Source organism: Hoplias malabaricus, chromosome 2, assembly GCF_029633855.1.
Source record: "Hoplias malabaricus isolate fHopMal1 chromosome 2, fHopMal1.hap1, whole genome shotgun sequence".
Taxonomy (NCBI): domain Eukaryota; kingdom Metazoa; phylum Chordata; class Actinopteri; order Characiformes; family Erythrinidae; genus Hoplias; species Hoplias malabaricus.
Genome location: NC_089801.1, coordinates 29,858,974 through 29,881,647, shown reverse-complemented (window position 1 = coordinate 29,881,647; position 22,674 = coordinate 29,858,974). Strand labels below are relative to the sequence as shown.

The 22,674-nt window shown below is 38.8% G+C and overlaps 1 protein-coding gene across 2 annotated transcripts in view; it reads right to left on the bottom strand.

The window, feature by feature from the left end:
• LOC136679751 (ras-specific guanine nucleotide-releasing factor RalGPS1) overlaps nucleotides 1-22,674 on the bottom strand; it is a 144,378-nt gene that overhangs the window by 35,060 nt on the left and 86,644 nt on the right. The window lies entirely within an intron of this gene.

The following is a 22,674-nucleotide window of genomic DNA, read 5'->3' as shown; positions in this document are numbered from 1 at the left end:
GTTACTTGTCTGCTCACAGTGGAAGATAAAAAAAAACAGCTTATAGATTTATTAAGGCCTAATTCACACCTGGCATTAACAAACATCGTGGGTGTTCCGATCACAACAGGCCTCTTCTATAGTTTCAATGTCAAGCTTGTTACAACAGAAGAAATGTTATGGTGCCAAACAGAACCTTTTTCTAAAAGGTGCTAAAGAGAACCATCTGTAGCACATTCTCTATCAATCTAAAGAACCCTCTCACTGTAGCTGAACACTTTAATCATGCCAAAGGGTTTTTCGAGTGTTCAGGATTCTTTATAAAACCATTTTCTTTACTACAGAACCCTTGAAGAACCACACATAAGTGTGTATTTGTGTGTGAATTTATATAGGTGTGTGTATGTGTGTGCGTATGTGTGTGTGTGTGTGTGCCTGCTTCGTGTCATGTCCTGTCCTGCCAGGAAAGAAAGCTAGGGGAAGAAAAACCTCCAGCAGAAGCAGTCTAGCTGTCCAGACTAAACACAGGCCAAAGCACAGCCGCTTCAGCATCCTTAAAAGGCCTCGGTGTCACCACTTACATAATGCCTTTCCTCCTGGTCATTAGCTGTCCAGAGAATACACTTCATCTAAGAAAGCAAGACGGAAACCGTGGGTTTGAGGAGCATATTGAATATGACTTATTCTCATGGAAACAGTATTCTTGGACACCTCTGGCCTACGGTACATTGTTCTTATTACTCGATTGACAAAGTCCATCCAAATCGATGTCGTAAACACGAATCAGGCCAAAGTTCAGCAAGTTGTCAGGCTGCAGTTCTACGTGTCAGACTCTCCAGCACAAACCAATGAATAATAAATACAATGCACTCATGCTTCTGATGTCAAAATCCTGCATTAGAAAGTTGCCAAGTGGTGACTGATCAGGATAATTTCCAAGCAGATTCTTTTCTTGGACGAATATCACTCAAAAACAGCTGTTACAGTAGGTATTATAAATCTGAAATATCTGAATGTGATTAGAGAACATCCTTAAAATGGCAGATGTCCTTGTGTGTCTATACGTGTGGGTCTACAAGAATGTCTACATGTGTGTTCATTATGTGGGGCTGATGTACAGTGGTGTGTATGTCTACATAAGAGAATAATTACAAGTAATGGGAAGGTAGAGGTCACCTTTCAGGACAGGTGTGGAAGATATGAAGTCAAATGTATATAACTATATTTGCCAATGTCCAGATGATAGTAATAATAATAAGTAAACGCAATACAGACAACAGCTTCATGAATTCAACAACACCTATAGCAACCACAGCAATAACAAAAACAATAGCAACAACAATAACAACAATAGCAACAACAAAGCTTGTTTATTTTTTTTTCAAAGGTATCAGCTGGAATAAATTAGTGTCCACTGATGTCCATGACGTGCAACTGAGGCTAATGATGTTGAACCGAGTTCCAAAAGTTGTCCATATAACGGATAAATAGTAGCGCAACATTTATGTTCACTTTTATATTGAGGAATCTGGCACAACTATTCCCAGATAAATACAGCATTAGGAGCCTTGCCCTGGGGTTCTTATTGGTGTAATATGATGGAATTGCCTGCAGGGAATGGATCCACACTGTCCGTTAGCGACACTTACGCTAAATCTGTTTTGTCTGATATAGCTCAACAAAGGGGTGAAACCTCAAAGTCCTGCTCTAGAATAAGGCCATGGCAAGTGGCAAATAATATTCTCGACTTGTGTGTGCACCCACTGAAAAGTAGTAGATGTTACACTCATTAATTTAGGAGTGAATTGATGCACATTTACTGATTTAAACTAAAGCTAATCTTTGATGTCTTAGGGTTGATTGGTTTGACTTTCACTGTTTTTGGGCTTATTATGGTATGCCACATCAGGTGTGTTTCTAGAGTGTTTGTTGTACTGAGGCAAACAGAGAAGAGGAGTGGGGAACAGAATAGAGAATAGAAGAGGGGTACATCTGTACACCTCTGCTTAAAAAAATCAGTCATAGAGGAACAAATGTGCATGTAGGTAAGTGCCAGTTAAACACTAAAGAGAGGAATTGATATGGATTTTATTCTGCCATAGAGTTATATATATATTGGAATGTTAAACAGTAGCTAGAACCATATTAAGCATAGAGCTATAATTATCCTGTCTGTTGTGTGACTGAATTCTTTTAAATATTTACCCCTTTAAAAAAAGGAACAATAATAATAATAATAATAATAATAAAAAAGATGCTATAGGGCATTATGGGAAATGTAGTGTAGCGCCAGCAGTTAATTTGCATGGCCTGCTCTGTAGTTCTGTTCAGCAATTCAAGATAAAACTGACTTTTATCAACATTTAGTTGGGATTTTGGTTGGGTACAGCAACATTTTACTGGGTCACATGCCTGACTAAACTGCATCTAATGATGCCCTTGTGGCATAGTATAACATATCCTATCATATTAACTTTAACACCTTTATTATTCCCACTCCTACTTCCTATTACTTTATATATATGGCATATTATTTTAACCTCAGTTAACCAGCATTAACTGTGCTCAAATAAACACAAAACCTAACTACAAGAAGTAAACTCACCATTAAACATTCATTCAGTCATTGTCTGTAACCGCTTATCCTATCCATTCAGGGTTGTGGTGTGTCCAGAGCCTACCAGGAATCACTGGGCGCAAGGTGGGAACACACCCTGGAGGGGGTGCCAGTCATTTGCAGGGTGACACATGTTCACACATTCACTCACACACTCACATCTAGGGGCAGTTTTGAGCAGCCAATCCACATACACTCATTTTTGCGCCACCCTCCCGCCGCTCACACCCAATACAGGATGTGGAGGGACACCAAGGATTGTTGGTACGTGGCCCGGATCTATGCTCTGACGCTTACATATGTGAATTAAGGAAATATCAAATATGCACAAAAAACTCAAAACAACACGTGTACACACACACACATTCTTAAGAGCCCTACATCATTCCTCATATTCATTTTCCATGGGAGGATTGGCTATGACATGCCAATAAGGACTGCTGTAAACCAATGCTGGTATTTTCACAGATGGGTGATGTTGTTCATCACTACAGCTGGGTTCTAGAGTCAGTCTCATCAGCGGAACTCCAGTCAATCCCCCAATAACAATTAAACCCCATCTGTTTCCCCACAGATCTCAGCCCCTCAACTATCACTCCAGTATGATTATATACTCAATATCAAAATAATAGTTCTTAGAGAGCATCCCATATTATACTATTGTATGTGGAAGGGACTTAAATTTAATTTAATTATGCATTGTATCATCTCAATCTAAAAATGCTAAAATGGAAGAACATGCTATTGGCAAAACAAAGCAGTATTTATTGTGTTTAACTTATAATTAGTTTTTAATAATATAATGCCTTAGTTAAAAGCCCATAATTTCATACAGAAGTTTACTGTGCTCAGAATAAGGCAAAATTCAATGTTCCGTGGATATATACACTACAGAAATATAGCTTTACAATAACTGTTTTTCAACAGCTTTTTCCTGTTATTATCTATTTTAAAGTTATTATTAATTATTTGCTAATCATCCAATATGGTTGTAAGGGTGTTACTCGTTGGTTGGTTTCTGTTACATTCTGCCTTGTCTTGTCATTTTTTTAATGTAATCAACTATGAAATACAGTACATGATGTACTTTTGTATCTAACTGTAAATAGAGTGATTGCATAATGCTATGCCATGAGTAAAATAACTGTAATTCAAATTGTATTATTCCTTGTTTTTTTTCCCCTAATTTCTCCCCCACCCACAAGCAACCATCTAATCAAAAACCTAGCAACCCCCTTGGATACGTTAGCATCATTTGTGCAATCACTTAAAGAACCACTAGGTAGTATTTTTATCTTTAAATTACAGTTTCACAATCAATGTGATCATTCGGTGACCTGTAATTGGGAGAATACAGCCTCTGTTGTTGCCACTCTAGGCTCAGCAGTGTATAAACTACACTATGTAACTTTAGGAGGAGGGTAGGAAACCACCTTACCTGTCCCCCTTGATTTCTGGACAGTGCTGTAAAACTCCTGCAGGGGGAGCCCAGGAACAAAAACCACCAAATCTTACATAGTGTTCATTTAAAATATTACATACACGTAAGCTACTTAATAACTGGTTTCTTTAGGAATTTGCATTTTGAGTAACGACACGCAAAGCAAGTGAAAAGAAAAATGAAACGAGGTGTTGATACATAACAACATAATTGATTTGATGAGTTAAGAAACAATTTCGATGAATTGAGCTAAAACACAAACTCACAAACTCAGTCACGACCCTCTTGATGTGTTTAAAACATTAAGAGCTGCTTTGCTTGTGGGCGAACGGTCATCCGGCCAGAAAGTGAACTCATCTCAGTTCTGTCCACATACACACGTACTTCACTCCACACAGACCTGCACACTGTGGAATATGAATCATAATCATGCAACTGAAATCAAAGCAAGGGCCATCCATTCACTAACAAGCTGTGTGGAAACATGTTCAGTATGGTCTCCTAGGCTCTGGGCTCTGTCAGCCTCAAGGCTGCAGCAGAAAAGAATGACTCCTGAGTCTCCAGAACTCATTAACCCTTAAATGTCATGAAGTTTTTTTTATATTCATATGTAATAATCCCCCTAAAAACATATTATTCATTATAAAAACATATATTTGTTAAAAACATTTAAAAAAGTGAAGCAGGCAGTGAAGTATGTAGGATTTACATTTCATCTTAGTTTATGTGCAATTTAGTATTTTTTTCTTTTTGTTTTATGTATTTTTGTCTATGTAAAGAATCTCAGTTCAGAAATCATACAAATATTCATCTTCTGGATTGTTTACTTACATAAGCATCCCTTTAGCAACCAGATTTTTTTTACTTCTGTTGCACCTTTGTGGGTACATTTACACTGTCTGTACTTTTAGTAAACAGAAATGTACATTTTATTTACTTTTTTTATATATATATTTTTTGCACTGCAGTATGACATTACAGACCCCAAAGGTGTTACCCCTCTTTATAAATGCCCCTATTAAACAGGAAGCAATTGAGCTTTTTAATGGCTTACAGTAATATAAGCCAGACAAGATTAATATAATTATGGAATCAGGGGAGGTAGGACATAGGATTGAACTGTTTATAGATATTACCATGATTAAGAGGAGTAATCAAAAACAGATTTTAAAGCACATGCAGAGTCAAAAAGAGCAAGTCTATGACCGTAATCCTTACAGGAAAAGATACCGGGAAATACCAACTCTCTGACTGGAACCCTGGAAATATTACAGCTCTGGCTCAGAAAGGCACTGAGAATAGACCTCTAATAATACAGCCAGCGCTTGTCTAGCGTCCTCTTTCCATTTGTCAACAGACGGGCAGGTAAAATGGGTACATACAGAAGAGCTATACAAGTAGTAATTGTGAATCTGCACTCTCACAAATGTATATATATATATATATATATATATATATATATATATATATATATATATATATATATATATATATATATATTAACCTGTCTCTGGTGTGGTGTCTTCAAGGGTATGCCTTTATTAGTTTATTTTAAGTAAGAGAACATAATTATGCCATATTATATACATTAAAAAATCTTTAAGCTGAATTGATTTAAGGATGGCCTCCAGTGTAATTAAAGTTTGTAACCTTGTTAACATGTCTCTTTGATGTTGTATATATGCAGGGACATACATCATGAAATAAGCTGTCAGTACCGTGGCTGAGCACTTCCACTTTTGAAACTGCAGTGTTGCAAATATAGTCTCAATTGGGTGAAATGAGACAGCCAGGGTTTCTTATGTTATAAACCTAAGGAACCAATTCCATCAACTTGCTTTTGAGCTGCAGGTGTGAGGGGATGGGGAAATGGAGACAGAGGTGGGGAACTACACATTCATTTATCTGCACTAACTGAGTGAAAGTGTAGGGTTACATTCAATACATTTGAATTGGGGCTTTTATATATATACACAATACCTTGTATGTCTTTAACCAGACAGAACATTTATTTCTGTATAATATAGGTAAATGTACTGTTGATGAACAAAGAAAGACATGCTTATTACCTTTTTTTAATTAATTCATTCAATGTCTGTAACCGCTTATGCAGTTCAGGGTCATACATACTCAAAATGATAACTTTTTATATATTTTTATAAAAGGGATATTAAACATCCAGAAATGTATTTGGATCTAAACTGGCTGAGTCTAGGTTTTTATTTTTATTTTTTTGCCCTGTGCTTTTGTGTGCGAAAAGTTTAAACAGTATTTTCTACTAGTATTTTCTAGTATTAGCATGAAAACAATGCCATGAAAACAAGCACACAGTGCACATCATTAAGCCTGCAAATTCCAACTACATATCCCTGCAGACAGGAGACCAGCAAGTGGGCGGGACCTACAGGCCGGTGAGCAGCATGTGGGAGTAGCATACACAGGAAGTAGGCAGATTCCGGCAAGTGGGAGGTTATGGTTTTAGGGTTAGGGATAGGTTTAGGGTTAGGTTGTCCCTCGGACTTGGAGTTGTACCTCCCACTTGGAGGTGCCTCTGGTCTGCTTAGATACCCTTCTCGCAAATTCAACAGCTAGCAGTGCAGCATTCACAGGCCTTTTAGGATAGGAGTAGGCTCCCGTCCAAGAACCATTCATTCATTCCTTTCTTTCTTTCCTGTAACCAGGGCAGAACGTTAAGGTGATTTTCTCCTCCGTGGTATAATGAAGAGCCGTTTAGGAACACAAAGAGTCGGCACTTCAAGGTGAGCCGAGTCAAATGATCATGGTTCACCAAAAAGAGTCAGAATTCCCATTATTATCACGCACATAGACACTAGCGAGTCCATGCAGACCAGTTTTTGTTTTGGGCTCTGCGACTTATTTTATTTTTCCATCTAATAAGTGAACTATTCAGCCATTTGTTGTGAATGAAATACAGTTACAATTTCAGGCATTTTCAAGCCCTTTATCAAAAATACCAGCTTTTTAAAACCTGGAAAATACAACATTAATATTCAAGCAGTTTTATGGATTTCAAGCACCCGTACAAACACTGGGTGCAACACAAGTACATGGTAAACGTGTACAATGTTGTCACATAAATGTTAGTATCTGTCTGTACCTTTAGAAATAATAATGTTTCTGTACCATACCCTTTATGTCTGAGAGTGTATGATGACTTTCAATGGGATATATTTATTAATGATTTATAAAATACTAACACAGTTGCCTATTTGGGTTCTAAACTCAGCCTTAGGAAAATACCCTGTAGATCGCATACACTGTATTTGTCTTTGAATCTTCCCATTCTAAAGTTCTGTGTATTTAACTGACATGCTGACATATTGCTGGAGTCAGCACTCAAAAACCACTGTGAACGTCTCCTCTCACACTCACTAATGTGGTGTGGCACTCCATCAATTCCACTGCAGCTAGGCCTTTGGTTTCCGATCCATACACACACACACAAACATCAAACAGCATGAAGACATTATTTCACTTTAATATATTCAGCAGCTTTCCAAAAACATGGATATGAATAATTAGTCACTAGTGGGAGGGCAAATACACAAACACTCAATTCAACAGTGGTTTGGCCAGCCTTGGGTCAAGCACATCTGCAGTAAGTGTCCTTTAGTGTACAGGCCAACGTGTAGAATAGGAGAGACAGATCCTGACAGAGGAAATCTATTTTAACTTATGTTTTCCATAAAAAAGTAGGCTGAGCAAATATGTTTTTACATTTTGTTATATGAGACCCTAACTTAAACGTGTTCCCCTCCTCAAAAACCAAAAAAATATCCTGACATCAACCACATTAATGTGTAGGCGGTGTGTGTATGTGAATATGGGTCCAGTCCCTGAAGAACTATGAGAGCAATTTGAAAAGTAGTATCTAATAAGGCTTTATGTAGGTCAAGGAGCTACTCAAGACTATGATAATGAATCAGTTCAGTGTATTTTTTTATTTATTTATTTTTTTTCCTGAATGAGAGTCCCTCTTATCTGGGTAAAATCACTATAAATCATGGTCTATAGCTTTTCAAGACAAGAAGCGAGAACAATTGCTTCAGAAGGATAAATCAGAGAACTGAGATTTATAAAGTAAACGAAGTTTAAGAAGGAGCTCCTGTTTAATACCAGCTCTTAAATAACGTGCTGCTAAATGGGCAAGTTGACATATTACGTCTGGCCTAGCAGCCCTGCCCATGCACTGCACATCATCACTCAGATGTTTTCCATGTCTGATGTGTATGTTTTGTCTGACTCAACACACTCTCCCCAAAACAACCTAGCTTTCACAGATGCAACAACACACTCTTCTACTCTGCAAATGTCTCTCTGCCCAAATTCCCCACACTACTTGGTAAATCACTTGCAAAAACCCTGTCTGAAGACTTAACAAGCTGTGGTGTTGAAAAGCCTAGAGAGGGAAGCCTGATGATGATGTTGCAGCTCATTTCAAACCTATGTAAATTCCAAGAGACAAATGACTTTGCAGACTACCCACTGTGAAGGATTACATCAGTATGTCATTTCACATCTCAATCCCAGTGACTGATTTGTTACAGACACGTTAATACAAAGCACAAAATACAAAACCGAAGTAACTGGCAACGGGCTCTCCCCTACGAAACTACTATTAAAGAGGAGAACTGGTAATAGTGAACTGGCTACAACTTTCTGTGACTTTTAATTAGTCACGGTTCTACTTTTGCTGGAGTGTTGGTCCACTTTCAGCTGCTACTGCAAGGGGTTACCACAGTGGATCAACGTGTTCGCAAATTGGTACAAGCTTTATGTTGGACACCTTATGCAACTCTCCCATTCCACATGGGGTTGGGACTGCCATTAGGGAGCACACTGACCAACTCCCAGAGGCTGTTTATTGGACATCCAGAGGCTTTACTGTCATTCCAGCTACATACAAGTACACATTCAAATGAGACAACATTCCTCCAAGAGTATGGTGCAACACAGATCACGTCATTTAGTTTATTGGCCTGAATGGTTTGAATCTTGTATTATCAGTGTTTTCAGCAAAAATCAAACACCACATTTAGCAACATTGCAAACTCATGTAATTTCACATGCTGCATATATTTTGGTTAATTTTCCCAATGGAAAATGTGTTTTTGCAACCCCAAAATTTTGCTCTTGAAAAAGTAATTGCGATTTAAATATGGTTTATCATTCACAGCTAAGTAGGACAACAATTTATGCAATTTCATCCATTCTCATCACCGTTTCATCACTATCAAGCAAACCTGAATGATGCACTCTGAGCTTCCTACTGCAACAATGAGGTTCAGAGCCCCGTTTTCCCCATCATCTTCTAACAAAGTCAACACGGAATCACACCAATTAGGTGCAGACATGAGCTGGCACCCACTCACCATTTGACATAAAGTACACCAATAAACAGGACTGCCCCAAGACCAGACATGGCTCCCATGTTGATGACAAATGGACACAGGTTTGTGGCTGGAGCCAGTGAGACTTGACTGGATGGGTAAGAGTGGCCAAGTAATGTGGTGAATGGCTGCATCAGTCTGAAGACCATTCCAGACACCTATGGTATTTATGAGGTCAAGTGTCCAGGGGGGGAGAGGGGGGGAATAAATGCAGTGAGCATATTCAAAAATACTTCAGTGAACAATGGCTTTTTTTTCCAGACTCAAGAGAATAAAAATTACACACAAACATACAACTTTAGACACCCCTTATGTTCTTTAAGATGCAGTTTTAGATGCACCCATTATGGTCCTACAGTGTATCAATAAAACATCCTGTTAAAAGTTACACTGAAACACAGTGGCATCTTGACTAGGATGTATACATTGAAGACTTCATTTGTTAATGGAAAGTGAGCAGTGAGTTACACAATCTTGGACCTCTGTGCAATTACAAACTGTATAATGTCATTTCTGATGTGGCCTCTGGTGTAATGTTGGATAAAGCCTTATTTACAACAAATTATGTGAATAAACAATGTTCCAAACTGCAATCCTACATGTTTTATGGCACTCAGGTGTGAGTTCAGGGTGGTCTGTGGGGGCATAAGGCTACAAATCCACGCAAGGTAAAGCGAAGCTGCAGCTGGCAGAGTTAATCCAGGAGATCTGCAGAGAGCTGAGTGAGGATAGAGCATGTGGTTTGGCCTGGTGGCGGAGATGGCGTAATCCCAGCTGACAGCTGTGAGAGTTTATGACGCTAAGCAGGGGCCTGTGTTCAAGCTTGAACACAATAGAGCTCTGATCACTGCTACTTGAGTCCAGACCGCCACAGTAAAAGACCCCAAACATTAGCATGTGCTTAGGCACTCACTGGCAGCCGTCATTAATTGTAGATTTATTGTAATTGAACAACAACTAGCAACGGCTAGAAAACAATTCTCAAGATGATCCACTTAAAGAAAGATTTCAGCTCCCAGTCAAAGTTAAAAATGCACATTTCAGATCAACTGGGCATTAGTGAATGTTTAGGGCTCCCCAATGAAAGCTTAAAATCATGCTGCATGAGTAAAATGATATATCACTTAAAGCTAAAATACTAGATATTGGATTCTGGGTAGGTTCTGGACCTACCACAACTATGAACAAGATAAAGCAGTTAGAGAGAATTAATGATAATATTTTTTACATTAAAATTAATAGAAAGAACAGAGCCTCTGTCAATGGTATTCAGAACTCAACACTGCAGAAACTGCACTAAGTAACATTTGGAGGAGCTTAGGAATATCAATATACCCTCTTCTTTAATAGTCAGGACACCCAGAGGACCACAGCATAGGAGGTATGATTTGGGGGGTGGATAATTATCAGTGCTGAAGTGACACTGATGTGGTTTAGATGTGTTAGTGTGTGTTGTGCTGGTATGAGTGGATTAGGTATAGCAGTGCTGCTAGAGTTTTTAAATCCCTCAGAGTTACAGCTAGACTGAGAATAGTCCAAAAACTAAAAATATCCAGATATCCTGTGTCCACTGATTAAGGACTAGAGGATGACCAACATAAACTGTGCAGCAACAGATGAGCTACTAACTCTGACATTAGATCTACAAGGTGGATCAACAAGACAGGTATGTCTGATGCAGTTGTCACTGAGTGGGAATTGGGTTTAAAATTCTAGCAGCACTGCTGTGTTTGATCCACTATGACCAGTGTAACAAACACTACGATTTATGTCTAGAACTCTATGTATTTTGGTATCCCATTATCTGTGATGCTTTTAGTATTGTAATTGTAAACATCTTTGTGTTCCTGAAAAAGCTAAATATAAGAATAAAATACTATTATTATTATTATTTATTTATTTTTTTGTTATCACACCACAATATCAATGTCACTACAGCACTGACCATGATCCACAGCCAAAATCTGCTCTGTAGTGGTCATGGAGTTCTTGACCATTAAAGAACAATGAGAGAATCATGACCACCCGCCTGCCCCCAAATTATGTTTTTACACACACTTCCTCTCACTCTCAAGTTTCACTGCATATTTTAAAAAGGTTTCTCCAACTTAACTAGGTAACACCCCATTACATTTCCACACTACACAGCCCCTTATCTCCTACTTTGGCTTCAGAAAGTCCAGGTGTGTCCAGCTGTCCATCCATCCATTATCTGTAACCGCTTATCCAATTTTAGGGTTGCGGGGGGTCCAGAGCCTACCTGGAATCATTGGGCGCAAAGCGGGAATACACCCTGGAGGGGGCGCCAGTCCTTCACAGGGTATGTCCAGCTGTTTAGTGGCTAATTATGTGCTTATTGCAGTGCCTGGGACTGTTGACTATTTCAGGGTTCAGCGCTGGTTAAAAACACCTAAACTCCTACTATGGACATAAGTCACAGTAGACAGAGCAAGTATTATAGCTGCTTAAATATGTTCTTCTAGCCTTCTTTACTTAATCAAATGTTTCTAGTTATGACAATTTTGAGATGGTCCCTCCCCAGAAGAAAATGTTAAAAACATGTTAACCCTTGTATTGTCTTCTCTTTTGGGACCCACTGGTATCCCTTGGGTCAAATTGATCCAGGACATATCATAAAACCACATAAACCACATTTGAATTTGATTAGACAAATGACTAGGATTCTCATTAGCCCTGCCCTCACTGCATACAGCTTAAGGCATGCAGACAGAAGGCTCAGCCAAACTGAACATTCATTTGAGTTTAATAAGTTAGAGGTTCCTAGAAAGTGACCAGGATTCACAATGACGGTGAAAAAAAGTCAGCTATTTAAGAAAATATTACCCTAATAGAGAAAACTACTTCCTTCTTGGTGTGTTTTGGAAAACCTCATTCTCGCTCAGCCTTGAGACACCTTCTGGTCCATACAGAATCAGTGATGCACTCAGGCCCCAACACTGGGCAGAGCTTAAGGCATGCAGGGAGAAAACTGAAAATTCAGGTAGCCTCAACACCTCCCACACTGGGAGAAAGAGGCAGCTTGGCCCATATTTGAATTTAATGAGATATATAACATAGAGGTTCCAATCAAATGACCAGGATCCTTAATGAAAAAAAAGTCAGTTATTTAAGAAAAAATTACCACTATAGAGAAACTAGTTCCACAGAATAAGTATCAGCAGAGAACACAGACTCCTCTTTTCAACCCTTTCCCAAAAGCTGAGCTCATCAGTCTGATCCTACTCTTTCTCCTGGGGACTGTTGTGGTGGTCCTGATTGGGGTGGGGGCTCATTGTCACTCAGCCTTGAGACACCTTCTGGTCCATATAGAACCAGTGATGCACTCTGGCCCAGAGTAGGCAGAGAATGAGGTAAATTTGGGCTGACCAACTAACCTCTCTGGCTACAGTGGATGGAGCATACCTGCAGTGGGGAATCCCACTAGCCCTACCCACACTTGGTACACCTTAAGTCATGCAAACAGAAGATAGAGGTTCCTATCAAATGACCAGGATTTTCAATGATGGTGAAGAAAAAAAAGTCAGCTATTTAAGAAAATTTTACCACTATAGAGAAAACTATTTCCACAGAATAAGTATCAGCAGAGAACGCAGACTCCTTTTTTCAACCCTTTCCCAAAAGCTGAGCTCATCAGTCTGATCCTACTCTTTCTCCAGGGGACTGGTCTGGTGTTCCACTTTTGGGGAAAAACCTCATACTCTTTGATGTATTTTGGAAAACCTCATTCTCGCTCAGCCTTGAGACACATTCTGGTCCATATAGAACCAGTGAAGCACTCTGGCCCAGAGTGGGCAGAGAATGAGGTAAATTGGGACTGGCCAAGTAGCCACTCTGGCTACAGTGGATGGCGCATACCTGCAGTAGGTAATCCCACTAGCCCTACCCACAATGGGTACTCCCGTTGCTTAAGAAACTAACAGAGTGATCGTTCTGTGTTATAAAAATCCACTGATATTTCGTGAATTATGTGCTTTGTGTGGTGTTTGGACATTTTGAGATTACATGATGGGTTGAGGGTAGAGTGAATCGGTTCACAAATGAAGTTCAAATTCAGATCAGTTATTAAATACATTGTTCAGAAGCATGGGCTGCACATGCTCTGACCGTGTACACACAACCACGGGGAAACTCAGAGACGACACACAGCTAGCCTTAAACACTGGATTATACATAGAATGTGTGTTTGTGACCGAAAACTGAGGAATAACGCATTAAACGAGTCACAGAAACTACTTTGGAACTTTGAAAGATCTCTTATTATTGAGTGTTTTCTACAATGGATTGATTAATCATGGATCAATGGACATAGCAGAACGCTACACGCAAACACATCAAATGCCTTGATAAGTAACTGAAAGAATTGCACGTAACAAATTGGGGGGATGGGGGGAGGGGTGGATGACGTTGTCAAGGCAGCCACCCTAACAGTAAAGCACTGCTGGAAACCCTGTGGTCCTAAGTAGAACCATTGCCTTTACTTAATGACCCTTAAAGAAGAGTGTAGGGCAGTTAGCACACACACTTAGAGCTGCACAAATCCATCCCAGTGCTCAGTTAGCATATGGAGGTTAGCTTTCTTGCTTAAGGGTCCCTCAGGCATGAATGTTGAGGAAGGAGACAGTGCTATTCTAGTACACTCTCCTGCTCTCAATTTTACTTTCTGGTTGAGGGGACCAACTTGGTAACACTTCATCTGAAATGGTTTAAAGCAATGTCATTGGACAGCCCAACATGCTTCTACTCTTCTGAATACAGGGTTTCAACTAGATTTTCGAACATTTCTGTGAGGATTTGGAAGCATTCTGCCATGTGAACAAAACTGGGGTCAGGTACTAATATTGGATCATTATTTCTTTATGACCAACCCTACTTCGACTCATCTTTAAAGTATTAGAGCTTCTAAACATTGGAGAAACACTTTGCCTGCTCCACCCAGTGTTTGGGGGCTTTATATGCTTATACACAGATGACACTTGGGCATGTGCAGCTGCTCCACAGTGTGCCATTTTTATCTTTATATGTTTTTTTTTAATGCTGAATATACTAACTGCACATACATAGTCTTTATGAAGGTCTTTTGTCAGTAACAGATGCCCCATACAGTAGCTGAGGTCACTAATTAGAAGAGGTATCTTCAAACTGCTGAATATATAGTGTATCATGTCTTTCCAAAATCCTCTGGTCACATTTAACCAATCAGCTAGATACCTCTCAAAGCTCAGAAGGAAAGGACTTATCCTAGATTAGCCACATGCAACACATTAAAGTGGCATGCCGATTCCAGTGAGCAGACAAGCAATTATATTCTCTTTTGAAGGACTAATGGTGGGAGCCTGTGGCCTAGTTAGATCTCTTTAATGTTCCCCAAAGATGAATGACAGCAATGTCCGGGCAGACCTGTTATGTGCAGTATAATGACCAGAGTCTTTAGGCTGATGCAGGCTAATGAGCTGACCTCATGCTTGGACGGCTTTCTCACCATTAGGGAATACGCAAAAGAAAGGGATACCTGCATGTTTTCAAGCTGATCCCAATAGTCCAGTTCATCTAAATGGACCATTGTACTTTCAGGTTCCTACTTTTTTTTTTTTTTTTTTTTTTTTTTTCTTTTCGCATTGGTCTAAATAGTAAAGTTTGAACTATTAGTCGAAAATCCAGCATATCCAGTACCTTTCTTTTATACAGTTCATTAATGAAAGATTACACATATTTTCTTCTCCTTCTGGAGAGGAGAATGTAATGTAACTTTAGGAAACACAAATAAACATGAAAAACACTGTTGTTCAATTAAATGTACATTTACACTGTTTGTGAAGTATCTTTACTGTGCCTTAATTTCTGAGAGTGTAGGATTTGGAGAGGTTTGAATGGGTTCTTGATGTTGAATCTGTTTTTTGTGGTTGAAGGCAATCAAATCCTTAAGAGCATGGTCCCAACATCTAGTATAAAGCCTTCATAAAATAGTACAAAGTGCAAATGGGAGTAAATATCTATTAATACACCAGTTTCAGAGAAATCATGTTGGGCAGACAGGTATCCAGAATTCTAGTCTATAAAGTGAATATATAAACAAAGCACAAAGTGAGTGCCTTTATTTTTACTACAAATATTTCTGTCCCCCCCAGGCTGAGGACCTATGGAGGGGCAAAAAAAAAAATTCAAAAGGAAAATTGAGGTGGGAGAGGAGGAGAAGGGTAGGGCTTTTGGTCCTGAACCTTGGAGTCAAGGGAGTCCATGGTAAAACAACCCTCAACATGCCTGAATGTCGGCAGTTAAAAAGAGGGGTGGGGGTAAGACTGCAGTTTAACCGATGGTAGCCAAGTCCACAGTCAAAACATAAACAAAGTAGCAGGCTGCAATCAGACAGGACAAAAAATAGGAGGTGATAGTGTGGTTTGCTTACATATATAATATGAAAAATGGAAAATTGTGTTCCCATAACAACACTTTCAATTACTACATAAATATACACATCACTGACCAGCCAGGAGCACTTTGTAGTGGTCAGAACCCTCTGAGAACCACCACACAGCAAGTATGATGTGTAAGTAAGAGGTGGGTCATTCCAAATGTTGCAGTGACACTGACCTAGTCGTGGCGCATTAGTGTGTGTTGATGAACGGATCAGACACAGCAGTGCTATTGGAGTTTTTATAATCTCTCCTACTCCTTCATCAGTGATCAGAGGATGTTGTTGGCTGGAAATGTTTGTTTGGTAGACTATTCTCAGTCAAGCAGTGACACAGAGGGCAGCAGTATAAAACATGATAGCCCAGTCATATATCCAGAAGCCTCCAGTATGTTGTACTGTAATTAAATCTTTATTAAATCTGGAGTCGGAAAAACCTACAGCTTAGTTTACTGCATACTGACGACTGAGCACTCAGTTCTAGCCTTAGGGAATGAATGAGAAAGGAGAGTGCTGAAAACACATTTCCTACACCCGCACAAAACGTTGACATACCGCTAAACCGAACTGTCACACAGTCATTTCTTAAACATGTGGGGGTTCATTTTCTCAAACTGCATAATGGAATATGTGCTGACATGAAAGTTTCACACAGAAACTGAAGCTGACTGAAACACGATGTACTTGTCTGTTTGGCACATTAAGTTTGGACTTATTAAGTTTGCGTTTTAAATTTATTTATAACTGGTCTTACTTTGTATTAGTGTTTTAGGCAACACTAATAGTAACGTTTTAAAGCTTCCTCAGAAAGGAGAATAAACTACAAAGATCTGAGCATTACAGATCTTTTAAAGTTAATGTAATTTGATATTCTACACTAATATCGCATTTATCATGCTAAACTTGTAGAATCACAGCTGCCACATTGGTAAAACACACTCCTCTGCGAGTACAGTACGTCCTCTGTAAAAACACACACACACACACACATATATATTCATTTAAATTTACAACTACTGTGTTTGCTAATTTAGGGTTGTACAACATGAAATGTGTCCTGTGCAAAGCAAATTGTATTATTACAGTTATTATTTATCTATAAAATATTGATTTAAAGGCAAGGTTCATGATTTTAATCAAATACTTAAAAAAAAAAAAAAAGTTTCCTTATCATTTGTTTACTGGAAAAAGGTCTGTACGCAGCCCTGGCACTGTAAATGGGAAACAAACTAAGTGTCTAAGTGAACTGGCTCAGGATCTCTTTTCGTCCATTGCCCCTTTCAGGCACAGCCAAGAAATGGCATCTGGAGGTGTTCGGATGTTGGAGATAGGACCTTGAAAATCATGAAAACAGATAAGACTGACTGTTTTTTCTGTTACATTTGCATTATTTAAGGAGGAACTGACTCCAAATTTGGGAGACTGCCAGCTGCATGAAGTTAAATGCATACCCAAAAACTAAACAACTCACGTTACAAATGAGTTTCTGTGGTAATTCAAACAGTGAATAAAAACTTACAGACAAGTTAAACTTCAACCACGAACAAGCTACAGTCCACTCTTAATCAAACATACCATCCCACCATAAAAGATGTAAAACAATTTCCCTGCAGAACATGTATTATGATGATGATGATGATAATAATAATACTACTACTACTAATAATAATAATTGTTGTTTTTGTTGTTGTTTTTCTTGTTGTTGTTGTTACAATCACCATCAATATTTTGATTGGTGGCAACTGGTTTCTATTCATTGTTAGCTAAAGAATTTTTGTTGAACTGGTTTTTGAAAGTATTGATGTATTTTTACGACCAGTGTCAAAAAAATGCCATCCCCTATGTCTTGAATGTGGTCAGGAAACAGAGGTCAGAGGTTCTGAGTGCGGTACGGGGGAATACCCTGGAAAAAAAAAGACCAAACTCTCCTGACATCTTAAACACATGCTGGAGTCATTAAGCGATGTGGCAGAGAAGAGGGTGAGCCCTTAAACATGATCCACACAGTGACCCACAGCAGGAAGAGCAGATGGAGCTTCAATCGGAAATTCAGGTTCCTGCCCCAGCAAACTGCAGGCCACGATCACATGTAAAAATATAGCTCCCATAATGCTCCAGTTTCACCACAATGGACCAGTCAATCATTCTCTCCATTGAGTGAGTGAGAGAGAGAGATTAAAGGACGTCACTACCTCTACGTGACGTACATAGCATGGCTTTTACAGGCATTTTTCAGGAATGGTCACTGAAGTGTCACCTTATAAAACAAAGAGTCTTGGGGGGAGTCTGGCATTTTCTGGACATTCCTGGGAGATGTGCTATGGTCAGGCACACAATGTGGCTACTAAAGTTTACCAAATGTCTGTAGACACCTGCTGGTCCACTGTTAATTCTGAAACCAAATTAACAGAGATTATGCACCTTTTTTATTGTAATACCAGCCTTTACTTTTTACTTCTCTAGGACTTGTCATCAGATGTTGGAATATTTGCTGTGAGCATATTAGTGTATTCAGCCACAAGAGCAATAGTAAGGTCAGATACTTTGTGATCGTTTCTGGATCACAAACAACATTCTTCATCCCAAATGTTTACAACATCATTACTCAAAATGGTCATGAATGTGGAGCTGCTTCTGAGGCAAAGTGAACATAATTAGTTCAGAAAATATGCAGAGCTTGTCTTTATGGGTCTCTTCCTCTGTGCTCTATACATGTGATGCATGGCATAAATGGTAGTTTGTATTAAGTAAATTTTACAGATACTTGGTGTTAGTCTCTCAAAAAATTGAAAAACCAGCTAGCTTCTAAAACAGCATTTTGGCATGGTGCACTTAGGCTCATGTGTGGGTGCTCCAGACGGACCCATTCTAATGGCAATACCCCTTTTTACATTCATAGGCCTTTGTTTGAAGTATGTCCAAGTAAAATCTCAAGTGGTTTATAGTCCTCCACCTCTGTCCTACCCCTCCTTCCCAATGAGAATTGACACACCTCTACCCCTAGGCAAAAAGGAGGGGTACAGCTAAGTCGTGGAGCTAAGGGATGAAATGGGATTCACCCTTATGGCTTCCAAATGGTTAAGACAGGGATAAAGGAAGGGTTCTACCCAATATCCCCTTCACTCATTATCAGCACTGCTGGATTGCAATGAGTGACCATTTTCCTTTATGTGAAATGCCCTTATCATTCATTCCCTCCTGGAAAAATCCTGCATAAAAATACCCGCAAAAAAAAAAAAAAAAAAAAAAAAAAAAACCCTTTAAAACACTGCCAGCTTCTCTGTGATATTTCCGAAACGTTCTACTGTAAAGCCGCCCCGCTCTCATTTCAACCACTTTTACAGCTAGGGATGAAAAGTGCCCACTGCTGCCAGAATATGACTTCATCCATGGAACATCAAGCAAGAAGCCAAAACGGCAATCAAAGCCTTCAGTTCTGAATGATCAAAGCGTCTTAAAATAGTTTTATTTCAGGGATAAATAAAAGAACATGGCTGATATTGAATGTGCTTGAATCAGCAAGAACGGACTCTTCCAGCATGTCTTCTGAAATGAAGAGTATCAGCAGGGAGGTGGTTCCCACATTAACGCCCTCTCTTAACTAGCTAAGGCTTCAGAGGGCAAAGGTCCTTCCAGCATCTTTGGGATTAGTTTTATTGGCTAATCAGAATCTAACATGTAACCTCAGTCAACGTGTTTGGTGCTGTATGCAGTCAAATCCTCAATATTCCAGCAATATTCCAACATCTAGTGTAATTCTCTCCTCCTAGAAGAAAGTATGGTTGGTTATAGCCAAAATGTTTAAATATCTGATCTAATGACAAGTTTTGTTGACTCTGAACTGAAAATAATTAATAGAAAAAAAAGAAAATAAAATGTTCCTCAAAGTGTAGAAGCACTTACTGCAGCAGGTGAGGCATACATCCTCCTAAACCTGAGCTGTTTTCTAAACGGTTCCCTACTCACTGTTCCCAACATTACTCACTGTACCATGCACTATAATAGGGAATTGAATTCAGAAGGGGAGAGAAAACATCCAGACACAATCTTATGAGTATCCACTAGGACATATGACTTTCCACTAGGATATATCACAATCTACTGTGGTGCATAGTGGGATTATTTGAGGACACAGAAAATTATGCACAGTTTTTGGACACCACAAAATAATGTTAGAAACTCAAAATAGTGCACTATATAATGAATAGGGCAGTGTTTCCAATACCCTGAGCTGTATCTGAAATAGTTCCTTACTCAGTATTCCTTAATATTACTCACTACATAGTGCACTATTATATGGAACAGAATTCAGGAGGGGAGTGAATAAATTCAGATACATACCTTATGCAGGGTTTAACCAAACAGACCACACAGCGTATTATGGGTACATCAGTTGAACCCTATTTATTGATATGCATTGTGGGATTGTTTGAGCACATTGAAGATTGTGCACTATGATTGTTGAACACCACTACAAAATGGCAGGAGCCCACAATAGTGCACTATATAGTGAATAGGGCACTGTTTCAGACACAAACCTGTTTTTTCCGTAATGACATTTGACCTGAAAGTGCAACCAGCCGTGTTTCCCAAAGAAGAGGTCACGAGAAAAGTTAAGACTCTTCAGAATGTGGTGAAGACCTACCCTGCAGTCAAAAGTTTGTGGACACCTTTTGTAATTCAGCATCTGCACATGAGTTTAAGTTCATCATGCTCAATGCCAAGTGTCAGCTGAAGGAGTATGGAGACCCCCAACATTGGGTATGTGTTCTCTGAGGAGTGACCGAGCTCCATCCACTACATTCAGGATGAGATAGTGTTTATGATCCACTGCTGCTCATCCAACAACAATATCTGACCTTAGTGATGTTCTTGTGTTTGGATGCCATCAAATCCTCACCAACAAATGTTCAGCAACTGTTCTAAGGCCTTCAAAGCAGCTACTAGTAGGACAAAGATGCTATTAATACCTTATGATGACAGCAGATCTATAAAACCTGCAGGTATTTCAGAAACATTCCAAGTAGGTAGGTTTTTCCTTAAGAATCCTAACCAGAACAGCATGACGATGTGGACACTGAACACAGTTTCCAGTCACGTCCCCAGCAAGTCTGTGGCATAATGGCAGTCTCAGAGTCCAAAGTGTGGGTCCGTCGCATGAACCCAAGTTTATTCCATATTTTCCACTATCTGGACAATAACAATGGTACTGTAGCTGTAAACGAAATGAACAAAACTGATTTTCCAAGCTCCTCGACACAGACGCTGATTGAGACTGATTATCAAAACATTCACCACTAATGAGAACTAATGAGTTCAGTAAAGGACACTGAAAACCATCTTTTGCTAGACTTGTCTGGGAAACAACAGGCAGATCATTTATTTTTTAATATGAAACACCACTGGAGTTCCCAAAAAGCTAATTACAATGGCTGCTTTCCTGGGATGGATTTTAATAATCGTAGGAGGTCATGATGAATACAGACCAGAAGTTTTGGAGTTCTTGAAAGGGTCAGGTTATGTTATTATGACTGTGCTTATATTGCTATGAACAGTTTGTACCTCTTCCAATGAGTGATTTATGACTTATTAATAGGCGCACCACTGGGGACAAACACTATCAACTTTAAACTATAAGAAAAAGTTTGAGAACCACTGCTATAGAGTGAAGCAGCACCATCCAAAATCTTTGGGATGTGTTGGAGTGGTGCGTGTGATATAAGTAAGTGTCATGTAGCCTTATAAACACTGTCCTACACCAGAGTGTTACTTACTTTGTTAATGTGGTAAGTCTTTGGAGCATGAGAATATCAATAGCTAAAATAAAATGAATTAAAAAGACAAAACATTTAATTATCATATTACTAGGTCTGTTACTATAGTCATTTTTTGTGATCAATACACTGTCACAGGAATAATTGTGATAAATAATATTATCATTTTGATGACATTTTATGCCATTGATATTATAATAACATAATAGAATAATAATTAAATAACTCCATATATATATATATATGAGTTTTTATTTCTAAAATTCAGATTCAAATATTTCAAATATCCAAATATGCTTAAATATCCTAAATAAATGACTGTAGAAGAAGCAGAGAACAGAATAGCATAGCAGCAGAACAGCAAAATATTGATGACATTCATTTTTCTGTAGACAAACATGCAAGTAAATACAATGGGTAATATTGAGGTCAGCAAAAATTTTGAGGTAATATCCATATATTTTACAATATGTCAATGTAATTATTGTGACAGACTTAAATATTACAAAATATTGTTGTCCCCTCCAAGCAGTCAGAGAGCACAGTTGGAGGCAGTCTCTACTAATACGGACAGGGTCCCTCATTTCTGTATAATTTATTGTCTGAGATTTCTGCATGGACGTGATGGAGCAAAATAAACCGCATTAAAGTTCCGTGGTTGCTGTAACAGCACAGTAAATCTAAAGAAGCGTAAAAGAGGAAAGGTGGGGGAGAGGGGGGAGAGGGGGACAGGATTCCATTCTTAATATGTGTGTATATGTATGTGGTTTCATATATTTCCAGGATCATATATCCTGAGCAAAAACAATAGTAATGTACAGTATGAATCTGACCAAATGGTCCAGGCATTGTAAACCTTTTATGAGGGTTATATGAATGTTGCATGTTTCATTGTTTAAAACTGAAGGGGTAATAGCATTTCTCTTTGTTTACTGAGGTTAAAGAGCCCATATCACACATATTTTCTTGTATTTTTCTCTTTTCCTTGAGGTCCACTTATGATGTTTGTGAGGTTTGTTTGT